The sequence below is a fragment of the Chanodichthys erythropterus genome, chromosome 8 (genome assembly GCF_024489055.1).
Source record: "Chanodichthys erythropterus isolate Z2021 chromosome 8, ASM2448905v1, whole genome shotgun sequence".
Lineage (NCBI taxonomy): Eukaryota > Metazoa > Chordata > Actinopteri > Cypriniformes > Xenocyprididae > Chanodichthys > Chanodichthys erythropterus.
Genome location: NC_090228.1, coordinates 2,845,473 through 2,862,662, shown reverse-complemented (window position 1 = coordinate 2,862,662; position 17,190 = coordinate 2,845,473). Strand labels below are relative to the sequence as shown.

The 17,190-nt window shown below is 38.1% G+C and overlaps 1 long non-coding RNA gene across 1 annotated transcript; it reads right to left on the bottom strand.

Annotated features, from left to right (window-relative positions):
- Window positions 1-385: 385 nt before the first annotated feature.
- LOC137024100 (uncharacterized) lies at window positions 386-1,614 on the bottom strand. The gene is made up of 3 exons (XR_010895634.1): window positions 1,561-1,614; window positions 1,385-1,466; window positions 386-476 (listed from the first exon to the last, which is right to left on the bottom strand). It is a non-coding gene; the product is annotated as an uncharacterized lncRNA (long non-coding RNA).
- Window positions 1,615-17,190: the final 15,576 nt, after the last annotated feature.

The window sequence follows — 17,190 nt, the reverse complement described above, 5'->3', positions numbered from 1 at the left end:
ATATCAAAAAGATTATTTTGCCCGCTTATAATTACCCAGATCTCACTAGCAACATGTAAATGCAAAAATCATTTTTTTTAAAATAAAACTAGTAACAAAAAGGTATTTTAAGGTCAATGCAAATTGGCAGATAAAAAATCTGACATCATTGTTATCGACCATTTTTTCAAACCTGAGAGGCAGCTCACAGCGAGCCAAAGCACAAGCAGCCCCTCGCCCGTCTGTGCTGGTGTGTGAGCGTGTGCACCATTATCCAACCTTCCCATCTCTCCCCGGGACACTGCGGTATCTTCACAGCGCAGCCTTCTCGGCCGGTGAGCACAGGAGTGGGCCTCCGAGCAGATTGTGTCCCCGCTGCCCTGTAGTCTGGGGTCAGGCCGCGTCTCTCTCCTACCTGCGCGACCCTCACGCCTCACAGGACAAAGCCTCTCTGATCCCGCGGCGCCGCGGCTCAGTAATGCTAATACAGCTTCCTACTGGGAGAGAAACACAACTGGTTTGCTTAGTGGATTTATTCCAAATGTACTGCATGCTTTATCTTCCTTTAGTTATTGACAAACACAGGTGAAACAGCTCACAACAAAAATGAAAAATCATATTACTTTTGACAAACTGTCATTATTTTTATAGATTATTCTTCATTAAGCACCAAAAAGCACAGACATAGTCTGAATAGACTGAAATTAAACAAATAGTTTACCAATAACATGAAAAATCATATTATTTTTGACAAATGCTGTCATTATAGATTAATTTTAATTAAGCCCCAATAAAGCACCAAAATAGTCTGAACAGACTGAAATGAGTTGTTTACCACAAACAAAGAAAAATCATATTATATTTGACAAATTCTGTCATTAATGTTATAGATTAATTTTATTAAGCACCAAAATAGTCTGAATAGACTGAAATTACCACAAAAAAAAAGAAAAATCATATTATTGTTTGGCAAATCCTGTCATTAATTTCTATAGATTAATTTTATCAAGCACCAAAAAGCACAAAAATAGTCTGAAATTAACAGAATATTTTACCACAAAAATGAAAAAGTATATATTTTTTGACAAATTATGTCTTTAATTTTATAGATTAATTTTATTAAGTACCAATAAAGAACCAAAATTATTTAAATAGACTGAAATTAAACAAATAGTTTACAACAAAAATTATTTTTGATAAATTCTGTCATTGATTTGATAGATTAATTTAATCAATCACCAATAAAGTACCAAAGAACTCTGAATAGACTGAAATTAAATATATAGTTTACCACAAAATTGAAAATTATATTATTTTTGACTGAAATCAAGCATATTTTTTTTGACAAATTCTGTCATTGGACTTGTAATATAGTGCATATGGGCTATACTTGTATGATACTTACAGTGTTTTTTGAGCTCGAAAGTATTCAATCCCATTCTTTCATATGGAAAAAAGAACCCAAGGCATTTGCAAAATAACTGTATCTGACAGAAGTAAGAGAGTAATGGGTTTAGAATTACATGAGGATTTGCATTTGGGTGATCTATCTCTTTAAAAACATGTCCTGGCAAAACTTACCATAAACCAGTGGATCAAAGTGCAGGCTTGTGTTGACGGTACATTCACACTGTAAAACGGCACAGAGATAAATCAATCAGATATACAGAGGAATGAGAAGCTGGACTGAGCTGAAAGGAATATGTATCAGTGTATCAGATTTCAATGAACCCCCGTGGCTCCACATTATTCACTGTCCTAATGAGCGGAAAACACCTAAAGCCACATTCATTTATGTGCCGCAACTGTTTTCATCAGCAAAGCTGATCATTATTTTAGTACTAATGGTCCACAGTGAGTCAAATAAGAGCATGTAAGTGTGAATTGAAAATAATAACAACACTTCCTCTCCAAACAGGCAAATAACATTTCACAGGAGTCACATGTGAGAAATCAAATCGAGTTTGATGTAGTTTCTGCACCACATAGCTTCATTAAAGTGCAAATGCACTAATTATTGAAACTAAGCTGCAACTTTACAATGTCAAAAAGTGGAATACATCAACACATAACCATCACATTTACATGTTAACAATGGTAGTGCGCAATTTACACAATGACTCTCAGCAGGGGGCTTTAAAGGATTTTCTATAGCTAATACTGTAATCTGTCAAGTCTAAGCACTGTTAGCTGAGGTTTAATCTTTCTAAAACCATTAAAAGTTCAGTAAGGTTTTTTTTTAAAGACATTGATAACTTTATTCAGCAAGAACACATTAAATTGATCAAAAATGACAGTAAAGACATTTACAATGTTACAAAAGTTTCTATTTCAAATGACCTGATGGAGAGTGTTCAAGCGGCGTACTGTTGCTATAGTTACTTCCTCAGGTGAAAGTGACTTTTGTTCACCATTGCCTATTACTGTTTCAGCATTAGAAAAGTCAGCTGTGAAAAGTATACTTTTAAAACTCATCTGCCTTTAACTTCCTTTTGGGGGGTAGAACATTAACAGGGGACCTATAATTCCCCCTTTACAAGATGTAATATAAGTCCCCAGAATGTGTCTGTGAAGTTTCAGCTCAAAATACCCCACAGATCATTTATTACAGCTTGTCAAATTTGCCCCTATTTGGGTGTGAGCAAAAACACAACATATTTGTGTGCGTTCCTTTAAATGCAAATGAGCTGCTGCTCCCCGCCCCCTTTCCAGAAGAGGGTGGAGCTTTAACAGCTCAACAACAACAAAGCTGGAGAATCTCATGCAGCCAAAATGAGGATTGTCAGTAACGGTGTTCAGCCTTACATTGTTCAAACCGGAGTCGACACTGATGGAGAGACTCAGGAAGAAGTTACAACTTTTAGACGTTTCTGAATGGTTAGTGGATAAATTGATGTAGTTGCTGTGGAGTTGATTCAACTCATCCACTAGCATCCCAGACAGCAACATCTTTTGCAAATCCAGCGTTGAATTGATCCTCGTTTGTGAAGCAGTCCGGTGTAAAATGATGGCATGTCTTCTCTAAAGCAGCCCAACATGGCCTCGCCCCCTTTGTTGTGTGTTCTCTTGGGTTTGTGATGTCACTAACTCAGGAAGCTTGTTGTAGTCCCTCCAGCCATTTGTTGTAGTCCATAAACCTCTTAATTCTCCCTTTGCATTGAACTTTGAGCGTTGTAACTTTGCAGGTGTTGTTTATGCTCAAACAGCAACATTACACACTAACTAAAGTTAAAAAAGTGAAATTTTTGTGACGCTGTGAAACGGTTTCTGGAACAAGAACAAATGTAGGGCATTAAATTAAAGATTGCACGGCTGATGTGTCAATTGTCAATTTAGAATTGACAATTTTGATTTCATGGTGACTTTAATAAGGGTGGTCAGACCATCCAAACTCCCCTATCCATTTGCTTTCCCATTCAAACCTGTGAGTGAAAGAGAGATCAGGATGATGTCCGTGCTGCCAAAGTTTGAACGATGTCGTTTGAGGTGAGGCGACGCATTATTAGCCACTCTCGCCGATTGTCTTTGCTGTGGAAACGGCAGAAAAGGACATCGCTGATTTAATTTGCTTGAGAAAAAAAACATACCGTCTGCTCCAGGTGGCTATTTATAAGTCCAGGTCACAGGAGATCGGTCTCCTTTTGTTTTCTGAATCTGTTTGGAACATATTTCTTTGTTCGTCTCTGTATTTTGAAAGCATAAAAACTTGACCTTGAATATAAGAGTGAGATATTCTTTCATGTCGAATACATAGGATGAAATTGTGCTCCTGCTGAAAACTCATAGAAGCTTTCCTGACCTTTGTGCTCAGTTTGCGGATATGTGTGTCAGCAGGTAACAAAAAGAAGCCAGTCTACCTTTGAGTCTTTGCTTCCTAGCAGGTTTATCTCTTCCCCTTTTGAGAGTCTCAGAGCTTCATTTGGCTCATGCGGTTCAGTTTGAAATATGGGAATCGTGTCATTCTTTCTTTTTTGTCATGTTTTTGAGCCTTGGCCTCACAGAGACATGCTCATAACGCTAGCTACTGAAATCATAAGTGGCGATTTTATACAAAAGGTGTCTCCGACAGTCAAAACGTATTGCTCTCATTCACATTCCTTTTAAATCTTGATTAAATAATTAGTGTTGTTAACTAAGACAAGTATTACTCATTCTCAGGGTTCGCAGGTTCCCTGAGGCCTAAAATATAATCCACACAGACTGCTGTAGCTACATACGAGTTTGTAAATGCCACAAACCTCAGATCTGCTAATCAGCTGAAGTTCATACCGGCCGGCGCGTTCGCATCTGTGGACGTGGTTTCTAAATCCGACGTGACGTTTAGCTAACAGCCCAGGCCGCGTCCTCCATTACTCATGCATGCAAATCCCGCTGATGAAGTCGTTTCAGTACATGTGTAGTCAGCTCTCACACAAATTACTGCAATAGACCGGCCAGCTGTGTTTTCATGCCACTTTCTATTGGAACACCTTTAATGCCACTTCAACTCTAACAGCAACAAACTGTGAACACAGCACGCCATTCAACATCTGCTTGATATACTCTAGTTATCTTATAGTTAAGAAATAGTTCACATACACAAATGCATAATTTTTAATGCATAACAATGCCTTTTAAATGCATAATAATTTACAATATGTAATCTGTTAAGTGTGCTTACCTAATCATCTTTAAAGGTGTCCTAGAACTTTTTTTAAAAAGATGTAATATAAGTCTAAGGTGTCCCATGAATGTGTCTGTGAAGTTTCAGCTCAAAATACCACATAGATTTTTTTTTTTTAATTCATTTTTTTAACTGCCTATTTTGGGGCATAATTAGAAATGAGCCGATTCAGGGTGTGTCGCGCTTGCCTTAAACAACATAAAAAAAGTTCAAACAGCCTCAAAATGGATCTTTACAAAGTGTTCGTCATGCAGCATGTCTAATCGCGTAAGTACAGTGTTTATTTTGATGTTTACATTGATTCTGAATGAATTTTTAGGCTTTGCTCCGTGGCTAACGGCTAATGCTACACTGTTGGAGAGATTTATAAAGAATGAAGTTGTGTTTATTACATACAGACTGCAAGTGTTTAAAAATGAAAATAGTGACGGCTCTTGTCTCCGTGAATACAGTAAGAAACGATGGTAACTTTAACCACATTTAACAGTACATTAGCAACATGCTAACAAAACATTTAGAAAGACAATTTACAAATATATCTAAAAATATCATGATATCATGGATCATGTCAGTTATTATTGCTCCATCTGCCATTTTTCGCTATTGTTCTTGCTTGCTTACCTAGTCTGATGATTCAGCTGTGCACAGATCCAGACGTTAATACTGGCTGCCCTTGTGTAATGCCTCAATCCTGGGCTGTCATATGCAAATATTGGGGGGGGCGTACACCCCGACTGTTACGTAACAGTCTGTATTATGTTGAGATTCGCCTGTTCTTCGGAGGTCTTTTAAACAAATGAGATTTATATAAGAAGGAAACAATGGAGTTTGAGACTCACTGTATGTCTTTTCCATGTACTGAACTCTTGTTATTTAACTATGCCGAGGTAAATTCAATTTTTGAATCTAGGGCACCTGTAAAGCATTATAATACTTTTAAACATTTGTTTTGAGTGTGATTTTAAAGCATTGTATTCTAAATGTTTATAAATGATTAATACCTATCACAACTCTCATACAGCTGATAATAAGGTGCTCAATATATGTAGTTTAAATTAACGTGCTACCAAAATGTGATACAGCTGGCACGCCAGCTCTCTTGTCTCTGCTTCACATCACACAGAATTAACTGACGGTGTTTGTGTATTTACACCCAACCGCCCGGTTAATTGATTAACCCAGGTGCTGAGAAGTTCTCTGAGCTGTATCGAGAGCTTAGCTCTCAAACACAAACACTCACACTCTCCTCCATCACATTAATATATAGACAACACAATCAGAAATTTATTACCCGAAATTAAGATCTAAGCATTTTTTTTTCTTCAGTTGAATGATTGTTTAAATCTGATGTAATGAGAGTTGTGGTTTGGTTTCGTTTGGTTGCACTCAGTAACTGATGACTATAAATATTGATTCTGAGCCTAAAACCTCTTAATGACCTGCTGATTGCTGGTTTGTTCCCTGCAGTCCAGCACAACCGTCAGATAACCAAACCTCGCTTATCAGCATTGGCATTCGGGCCGCCGTACACCTCTATCTCCTCCTGCTGACGTTTCTGAAGTGCTTCGCTTAGAGTATCGAATGATAAGAATTACTGGCAATTTCCTCAGGCATCTTTAGAATATCCTATTTTCCACTTTACTAAGATATTGTGTTATTGACCCTGCAACAACATCAATATTTCATAAAAAAAAAATATTCCATGCACAATTGATGATTAGGTTTGAGATTCTCATGTTGTAGGATTAAGTTATTCTGAAAATAGGACAAAATACAAGGCTGAGCACACAAACAAGGCCACCATTTTAAAGTTCAGTAGATTTGTTTGGTTACAGCGGCCCAGTAGTTGATTTTCCATTTCATTGCATTTTTCATTGTTTTATTTATAACACCAGTAGGTGGTGTTGCAACTTCAGGGCATTTTGAAAATGACATGTACAAAGTTTCAAGGCAATATGAAGAAAATAATGCAGAGATTATAGTGATAGTGTCAATTCCTTTTTGACATCTTCTCTAGAAAATTCAGTTTCTGGAAAATAGTGTTGAATACAAAAAATTCAATTGCTGCAGTTTGTGAGGATTCATCTAAAGATGATCTGCACCAATTTTGGTGAAGACAGGAAAAACATTGTGCAAACAGAAGCAAAAAAACTGTAGGCGAATCCATTCAAAATCAAAAAATGATGTATGGCCTCAAACATTGTAAATCATTTTGAAAAAAGCATGAGGTTAGGGCAAGTTATGCCAAAGTTATGCAAATTGTTGGCCATGTTTTATGCCAATTGGTGGTGTGGTTATTGTGTAAATATATCAAGAGTTGCAAAGATCTAAACTTACTTCTAGTTTGATGTCCTCTCTGCCACATTTGATGGTGAAGTCTCAACATCACCTGATCCAAATTTTGGAAAGATCCAAAGACAGCTGGAGAACAAAAGAAAAACACTTTTCAATTAAATTTACTGCCCTTAGAAAAGTGGGTATTACACCTTGTATGACCCAACTTGGCCCCTAAATATACACTTCCATAACCTCTCATTTGACAAAGTGACCACCAATCCCTATCTGACCTCTAAAACCCTTAATTTTCCTCTGAGTGAGCTATCATTGTAAGATTGTAAACTTGGAGGCCACTAGACTACAGCCAGCTAAAATGTCTAACATTCACTGTCATCAACAACCAGTAAATACTCTACATATTGTATCGCTAAATTGTGCAAATTAAAAGAAGCACCAATAAAGTTCTGGAATGTATTTGGTGCCAAACACCCGGCGGATTAAGTGCTTTATAAAACTCAGTAGGTGTTTGTAAAGGAACGTTCCGAGTCACTGGAGATATACTGCTGGTTCTTCACATCCTCGGGCAAGTCAATGAATTCTGTGTTGTATATTGATTCTCTGGTCTCAAACTCCACGTCAGCATGGCCTGTAGGAATGTAGCCAGCCCGCGCTAAACACACAACTCATTGTCTTTTTACTGAGTCCACAGACACATTCACACTGTTGCTGCAAATATATTGGTAATGGTGCAAGAAACTGAAATGCTACAACCACAAAACTGTACATTAAAGTTATATCACAGAAACCAGGGTTTTGTCTCGTTATTTAAACATAATCATTTGATGAGTGTGTGTGTGTGTATATATATATATATATATATATATATATATATATATATATATATATATATGCATTTTCACAATTACGCTTTTGTGTTTTTTTCCCCATGCAAAACTATCCACCATGATGTTCTAAGTGGATGCTAAATCATTCCTTTGCAGTTGCTAATGAGTTTTGATTGATTGTTGGCATGTTATTAAATGGTTGCCAGGCGGTTTCTATCATCATCCAAGCATAAAACAGAAGTCAGATCACTTTTAAACACAACTTTCCTCAACAAGCTGCATGATTTGAGGCTGTCTGTAGCACAAATGAACTTTGTATTGTAGTACTTTAGCACACAGTGTTAATTGTGACTGTTTTGCATGCATGAAACCTTGACTTAACATCTTAAGTGGACTTCAAGGAAAAATTAAAATGCTACAAAAGTGCAAAAATTGGTCCCTTGACATAACAAATCACAGCAGCAATATAGTCAAGACACTGAACTGATCCAAGAGATAAAAGATATTCCTTAAAACAAAATCACATTCAAAGAACTTTTTCCTGTTTTGACAACTATTTTTAGCTCATGACATTAAAACAAAATGCATCAGCCACTTCCTGAAGATTTACATGGGAAGATCTCATGTTTGTGAGTTGCTGAAGGGTGAATGCTGTGAGTGGGAGGAGTCAATATGCCAGTCAGTCATATGGGACGGGGCTTAGTGTTGTTCTCACAGTGATATGAAACACGTCAACTATCCAAGGTCACCGTCTGGTCACTGTGTCCCACGAGAAGATGGGAGTGGGTTGTATTTTGCTGGAGTGTCTGAAAGAATTGCTCTTTATCTACACTGCTGCACAAGATGATTGTGAAATGTGTGTGGGTGTCTATTTCATGACAAACACTCCTGGATATGAGAAATGTGTTTCTAGCGGTTCTCAACTGGTGGGATGCAACTCAGAAATTGGTTTCAGGTTTTTTTCTGTTCAGGTCTGTAACAACACTAAATAATGACAAGTATTACATACATTAAACAGCAAAAACACATGAAGTGAATGACAAGAGTGGGCTTGCTGTCCAGTCAGTGTCAAGTGTAAAATCTAGATCCTGAAGAGAAACCAGCTGAGAAACATTACTTCAAACATTTAAGCTCACACACATTTCAAAGATCTCATGTGTAAGGCGTATGTGAGCCTGCATATTGATGTGCGTATGCCTGTGAGCGCATGCTAGTATTAATGCATGCTGCTCAGGTTTTATGCATGAGGCGCTTTTATGACAATGGAGGATGTTTTCTCACTCTTTCTTTCATACCTGCACTGGAACAGAGGCAATGCATTAAAAATGTGCAGTGGGGCAGGCTGTTTGTTCAAACAATCACACCATCACCCAAACCACACAGAGCTCCCGTTGTTTTAGGCATGAAGGACGCATCCACCCCCCTCTGAGACCTGGGCAAAATTGGAATAATTGCATGAAACAACAATAGATCTGAACAACAGATGGCCGTGTTTGTAAATGTTTGTGAAATGAGCATGTGTGCAGCATTTGTTTGCACTTTAAAGAGATAGTTCACCCAAAACTCATAATTCTGTCATCATTTACTCACCTTCATGTCGTTCCAAACTCGTATAATTTGCTTTTTTTCTGTGAAACACAAAGTCTATAAATCGTGGATGCAAAGTCTGATTATGTGGATTGTTGTTATTAATAATTTAAAGGTGTCCTATTATGTTTTTTGCATGTTCAACTTTCTTTAGTGTGTCATGTTGCTGTTTGAGCATGAAAAAGGCCTGCAAACTCCCTCCAGTGGGAGTTATTCTCTATACCAGTGTCACCGTTTCTGAACTCCCTGAAACACCTTCATTGTAGCCTTGAGATTTCTTCCGAAATGAAAAATGTGATATTCCTAATTTAAATAGTTCATGCACAAGGCATATGCTAAATAAAGGGGCGGGGCCTGGTTGAGTTAGTTAGTAGTGTGTTGAAACTGGCGGTTATGGTAAGGGGTGGGACATTTCCCAAACACGCTCGAAGCGCTTGACCAATCACAACACACTGCTCCAGCCAACCAGTCAGAGCACATTGTGCTTTTCAGAAGGAGGGGCTTCACAGAGACAGGAACTAAACAGAGCGTTACTGACAGACTGGGAAGAGAGGAGCTGCAACAATGGAGAATATGAGGAAAAACAAGGTGTTTTTGAACATTCAAGCATGAAAACTATTCTAGTAAAGCCCAAAAACAAAATCAAGCCTTTGTAAAAGGGCATAATAGGTCCTTTTTAAAATCTAGTTTGGATCCTTTAGGTTCCTTTGGAATTTTAAACAAATTATTTCACATTAATCACAATAAAAAAGCAGTGTGAAAATTCTGCTAAACATCTTGTTTTGTTCTCCAAAGGAGAATGAAAATAATGAGGGTGAGTAAATGATGACAGATTGAAATGTCTCTTTAAGTGAGCATGAGTGGTGCAGTTTTGGACTATAGACAGAACAAGTCTGAATATATTAAAGTGCTGGTGTATTTGTGTGTATTTTAAAATCTGACCCAGATCTTCCAGGATCGGCTAAAAAAGTCCTCATGTTCCCCTTGTGAAGGGGACGCTGAGCTCATCCATTGCTTCCAGCTCTCTATCCACCGCAATACAGCGCCTCCCTGTCTCTACTATACAAATGAAGCTATCTACAGGGGAAAAACACACACACACACACACACACACACACAAGATCTCTTTAATATCGCAATTGTTTCTCCTAGACAAAAACGAGATTAAACCGAGGTTGAAAAAAGAGGGACCAAAATACTGCCCTTAGAAAAATATCATTCTCCTCAAGAGTTTCAGAACATATGTTATATATTGGCAACTAATTGAAATAAAGTTGAAAGTACTAAAAATTATAATTACTAAAAATAATTAAAAATGACTGAACATATAAAAATAAAAGCTATGATATAACAATTGTAATAGTAAATAAATATGACTAATTATCACTGACCTGCTATCTGCATTTACTTTCTAGCTCTACTCTACTGAATGACAAATATTGACTTGAGTGTATTTTATCTCTCCAGAGGAATTTCAATGACACTCTTGAGCAATAAAAGAGCAACATCTGAGCAATAAAATGCTCCTCTGTGCATTGCACTCAAGTTCAGAAGGTTAAAAGAGAATGACGCATTGAAACGTGACCTCAAACAAATCCACATTCAGCAGACGCTTACACACAACAATGTGATCGTCTCCTTATCATCACATGGGCAACATGCATCTCTTATAGAGTTTAGTGTTGCATACCAAAACGAGACTCTATAATAGTGCACTAATAAATCTACAGAAGTATGTGGTTTATACATCATCTGTGCATTTGGTTTATTGTCTGCTTGCACGTTCCATCCATGCAAACTGTGAAACTGTAAATATTATGAGTAAGTGAGTATTTGTGAGTGGAGGAACACCATGTTAGGACACATCCACCACAGCGAGGTCATATCTCCGCTGTCGAACGTACACACACACACACACTCACAGCGGTGTGTAAACAATTACAGACAAGATCAGAGGAGAAGAACACTGTTTGCCTTGTGCTCAAAACCTCAGAAAGGGGTTTGGCTGGGGGTAAATGGCGACTGTAGTTTAGTAGTGAAGGAGTCTGTGGTGTCATTTCAGACTCAAACACTCATTTATCACGTTCAAAAGTTGCTTTTCATTCTTCCGGGCCTCTCAGAACACACACACTGATTTTTATTTTCCCTCTTCAGCTCGTCTAATGCGTTCAGTCTGCTGCATATTAGCATTAAGCCGAGGCATGTGGTTGAGGTGGAAGAGGTTTCGGTTTCAATCATTGAATGCTAACACTGTAAATCTCTGATAAAGCACTGTGAATGATATAATCAAGTCAGTCTGGGTTTTTCTGTCTCTTTATGTATTTGTACCCTACGCTGCACTGTAAATGTGAATAAGTTGGGCTAACTCAAAAAATCAGAGGTAATCAGTTACATCAAATTTTTTGAGTTTTAATGTTCCCAATTTTAAGTAAGTAGAACTATCAAGTTTTGAATTTGCAGTACTGTGTGTTAATTGCTTATAACTTAAAGTACTGAGTTAGCTAACTCATACATTTTGAAAGCAATTAACATTAAAGATTTAGTTATTTAACTTTTTTATTTTGAGTTCTTGCAAATCAAATGAATTATTTACTTCACCGTAAACCCTAATAAGTTGTTAGAACTCAAAAAAGTTGTTTGTTTTTAAGTTAAGAAACTCAAAGTTTAGGTAAGATTTTAAAAATCGTGCAACACATATTTACAATTTCATCTAAACATCGCTCTTGGCAGTTTGGACGGATTCGGGATGTTCGTTAACAGTACATTGCTGCAAAGGTGTTTCCAACTTTTTACTTCTAAGTGAAAAGGGAAAAAGAACTTCGCTGTGAGTATATCAGGGCCTTGAATCACATTAAGTCTCTTGTATGTTACGTGCAAACGCACGAGTGCAAGCACGAAAAATAAGTTGCTGACTGCAGTTCACTTAATGGCCACCGGTGTCGCTAATAACGCAGGTTACTAAATTCTACATATAGCCCCTTTAAGTCAACATGTGATGTGTTTCATGAGCGCAACAGGATGTACAAAGAAAAGAAGATGAATTGATTGAATCAAAAAAGTGTATATATGACAGGTTGAAAAGTAAGCGGGATTTGTGACATCAAAATTCAATGTAAAATGACAAAAAAAAAAAAAAGGTATTGATATAGAGTAATATACCATGGTACTTTTTATACTTGTGTAATCTTTGACAAGATTATTTATGAAAGGTAAAAAAATGGGTCATCCTGTAGATAGAATAACACTAAAAATAACACCAAAGAGGAAAAAAGAGACTGTGGTGCTTTAGAGATATACATTATAAAACCTGTCAAGAAGAGGAAAAAAATGGGTATTTTCTTCATGACATTTAAGCACATATACATTTAAATCCTTATCACCATAATGTAAAAATAAATTATGATATATTAAGTAATTTTATTTATAGATAGATAGAAACACAGACAGATATATAGGTATGATGTTAGCATTTGTTGTACTACCTTTATTTTGATTCAATGAAATCATAGTATTAGTTGTTTTTAATGATTTAAAAAAAAAAAAAAACTACAATATTACAGTAATGAGAATAATCACTGAGAATAATAGAAATTACAAAGAAACATGCTTAATTATCACGAAAATTAAGCAAAAAGTTTCTTTAGAAAAATATTTTATAATTTTTGATCTTGACATGTTGTCATGAGATTCATCTGTAAATATATAAAGTGTCTTGAACCTTAGAAATGCAACAGCAGACAATACTCTAAACACAGGAGTGTGACAGTATTCATTATATGTAATGAAGGCCTCACTTCACTTCAACACACACCTGACAATGACATCTCAGCCAAGAGCTGTTCCTCTTATTCACCTGCCCAATGACTGTTTAACGTGACACATCTATCATTCAGTATAAACCGTCTCTCACCCACGACCTGTCCTTGCAGAGTTACAGTCTAACAAACATAGTTATTGTATTGAGAGGAAGCTCAGGTCAAGGGTTTCCTGGATGCTCATTAACGAGGTTTGAATTGTTTATTGAGTTGAGTCTGCACTGAGATTTGGAGGAAGATGACTTTTCATTTTAATTCAGCACATCTCGCAAATAAATCATGGAGCTGTCAGCTGAAATCAGCCATTTGGAGAAATGGAAATGTTTTATTACTTTGCAAACTTTCACAACATGATTGCTGTCATATTACAGAGCAGTGTTCATTGAGTTTGCTGAAGCACTTGTCTTGCATCTAAATGCAATCTATAAGGAATGTTTAGCATATTAAACATAGCACACTAGCATATGCTACCACACTACTCATATTATTTCTGCAGTATGCAGTGTGTATGTGAATTTTCGGTAACACTACACTAAAGTCACATTTGTTAACTTTAGTTGATGCATTAGCTAACATGAAGACAGACAGACAGAACGATGGATGGATGGACGGACGGAGGGATGGGTGGATGGATGGGTGAACGAATGCATAGTTGGGTGGGTGTATGGATGGATGGATGGGTGATGGATGGATAAATAGATAGGTGGATGGATGGATGGAAGGATAGGTGGGTGGGTGAATGGATGAATGGATAAATAGATAGGTGGGTGGGTGAGTGGATGGATGGATAAATAGATAGGTGAGTGTATGGATGGGTGGGTGGATGGATGGATGGATGGATGGATGGATGGATGGATGGATGGATGGATAAATAGATAGGTGGGTGGGCGAGTGTATGGATGGATGGATAGATGGATAAATAGATAGGTGGGTGGGTGAGTGGATGGATGGATGGATAAATAGATATGTGGGTGTATGGATGGGTGGGTGGATGGATGGATGGATGGATAAATAGATAGGTGGGTGGATGGATGGATGAATGGATGGATGGATAAATAGATAGGTGGGTGGGTGGATGGATGGATGAATGGATGGATGGATAAATAGATAGGTGGGTGGGCGAGTGTATGGATGGATGGATGGATGGATAAATAGATAGGTGGGTGGGTGGGTGTATGGATGGATGGAGGGATGGATAAATAGATAGGTGGGTGGGCGAGTGTATGGATGGGTGGGTGGATGGATGGATGGATGGATAAATAGATAGGTGGGTGGATGGATGGATGAATGGATGGATGGATAAATAGATAGGTGGGTGGGTGGTTGTGTGTATGGATGAGTGGGTGTATGAATGGAAGGATGGATGTATAAATAGATAGGTGGGTGGATGGGTGTATGGCTGGTTAAATAGTGGGTGTATGGATGGGTGGGTGGGTGAATGGATAGATAGATAGATAGATAGATAGATAGATAGATAGATAGATAGATAGATAGATAGATAGATAGATAGATAGATAGATAGATAGATAGATGATAGATAGATAGATAGATAGATAGATAGATAGATAGATAGATAGATAGATAGATAGATAGATAGATAGATAGATAGATAGATAGATAGATAGATAGATAGATAGATAGATAGATAGATAGATAGATAGATGGGTCGGTGGGTGTATGGATGGATGGATGAATGGACGGATGAATAAATAAATAGGTGGGTGGATGTATGAATGGGTGGATGGATGTTGGGTGGTTGGCCAAAAATATTATTTCACATCACAATACATCAGTCTAGTTTGATCAAAATAGTGGGTTCAGAAAACCATGCTGGTCTCTCTTAGAGAACAGAGGAACATTGGTGATTTCCTCTCACACCCACACACATCGATTCAAGGCTGATGACTGATGGATTGTGGGAAGGTTCTCACCATTTCCTCTCTGATCACGCCCTACCAGTCTTTGCATTACGACCTCCGGTCTGGGCGAGCGTGCGGGTGGGTGTCTGCCCTTGTCTCTGAAGCGATCTCCCTCTCTTTCCTCTCTATCTACCCGTCTATCTGTAGCTTATCTCGGTTCTCCAGGGAATATCTTTTTTGTCCATTTAGGGCGGCATTATTCTGGACACACTGAGGAGGCCAGTTGGAGCCTACAAATACAACAACATTAAACGAAGAAAGTTCATTAGACGTGTGAGGGACAGATAGTATCTTCAACATTGTCATGACATCACTAAGGTTTTAATTAGCTGTCACACTTAGTTTATAGTGCAATCATGTGTAGTGCCCAGCTACTAGTGTGAAATATAGATTAGTGCCTCATGGATGGACTGAATCTCATTGAGTGGTTCAAGTTTCATTGGTGGGATGTAAAGTGATTGATTGCCATTATAAATGGATACTTCTGACTCTAAAAGCTGATTAAGTGCAGTCTTTGCTGAGCACTGTGTCTATATGAACATCTATAAACTAAAATGGGAAAATGTTTGGTTTACTGTCACCCATGACCTTTGACCTTTAAATTGCAGTTCACTTCCTGAATTTGAATTGAGGTTCCAAAAATCACATTTGAATGCTAGGAAGAATTGAAAGTAACCGAAATTCAAAGAAATTCATGTAACTGTAATTTTTTACTAAAAATGCAATGTTTGACAGGCCTTACAGACAGACCGATGGACAGACAGACAGATAGACTGATGGACAAATAGATACAGTAAATTGATGGACGGACAGACAGACGGTTAGACAGATAGATGGATAGACAGACAGATAGAAAAATGGATAGAGAGACAGACAGAGAGACAAACAGACGGATGGAAAGACAGATAGATAGAAAGATGGATAGACAGACAGACAGACAGACAAATAGACAGACGGATGGACAGACAGACATACAGACAGACAGAAATAGATGGATGGACAGACAGACAGACAGACAAATAGACTGACGGACAGACAGACAAATAGATGGATGGACAGACAGACATACATTCAGACAGACAGACAGACGGACAGACAAACAGATAGATGAACAGAAAGACGGACAGACAGACAAATAGATGGATAGACGGATGGACAGACATACATTCAGACAGACAGACAGACAGACAAATAGACGGACAGACAGACAAATAGACGGACAGACAGACAAACAGATAGATGAACAGAAAGACGGATAGACGGACAGACAGACAGACATACAAACAAACAGACGGACGGACAGACAGACAGACAAATAGACGGACAGACAAACAGACAGACAAACAGATAGATGAACAGAAAGACGGACAGACGGACGGACAGACAGACAGACAGATGAACAGGAAGACGGACAGACAGACAAATAGATGGACAGACGGATGACAGACAGAAAGACAAATAGATGGACAAATAGACGGACAGACAGACAGACAAATAGATGGACAGACGGATGACAGACAGAAAGACAAATAGATGGACAAATAGACGGACAGACAGACAGACAAATAGACGGACAGACAAATAGACGGACAGACAGACAGACAGACAGATAGATGAACAGAAAGACGGATAGACGGACAGACAGACAAACAAACAGACGGACGGACAGACAGACAGACAGACAGATGAACAGGAAGACGGACAGACAGACAAATAGACGGACAGACGGATGGACAGACAGAAAGACAAATAGATGGACAAATAGACGGACAGACAGACAAACAGATAGATGAACAGAAAGACGGATAGACGGACAGACAGACAGACAGACAAACAAACAGACGGACGGACGGACAGACAGACAGACAAATAGACGGACAGACAGACAAACAGATAGATGAACAGAAAGACGGATAGACGGACAGACAGACAAACAGATAGATGAACAGAAAGACGGATAGACGGACAGACAGACAGACATACAAACAAACAGACGGACGGACAAACAGACAGACAAACAGATAGATGAACAGAAAGACGGACAGACGGACGGACAGACAGACAGACAGATGAACAGGAAGACGGACAGACAGACAAATAGATGG